The sequence below is a fragment of the Octopus bimaculoides genome, chromosome 8 (genome assembly GCF_001194135.2).
Source record: "Octopus bimaculoides isolate UCB-OBI-ISO-001 chromosome 8, ASM119413v2, whole genome shotgun sequence".
NCBI classification, from domain to species: domain Eukaryota; kingdom Metazoa; phylum Mollusca; class Cephalopoda; order Octopoda; family Octopodidae; genus Octopus; species Octopus bimaculoides.
The window spans coordinates 72,200,961-72,201,345 of NC_068988.1; positions in this window are offsets into that span (position 1 = coordinate 72,200,961).

A 385-nucleotide genomic window follows, 5' to 3' on the forward strand; every position below is an offset into this window, starting at 1 on the left:
TTTATGCCTTTGTCAGATTTACGACGTCATTTAAAAACAATATTTTTTGCTGAATTTCTTTTGTCATTTATCCGGTCATTTATCGTAGACTTACGTCGTTCATATCACCTGATGGCTATTTAACAATAATAATCACAGCTAGTGGGTAATAAAATATCACTAACCATGGCAAGCATGCATACAAGAAATACAAGAGTAGAATAAATATGTTGTAAGGCAGTAGAGATAATTTATGTGAAAGTATGAAGAAATGCAAACTGATGATGAAGAATTAATTAGAAAGAGGGAAAACGGGGAAGAAGATGGAGGGGAAAGAAATTTTGGAAAAGGTAACTAAAGTATATGTACACACACACACACACACACACACACACACACACACACA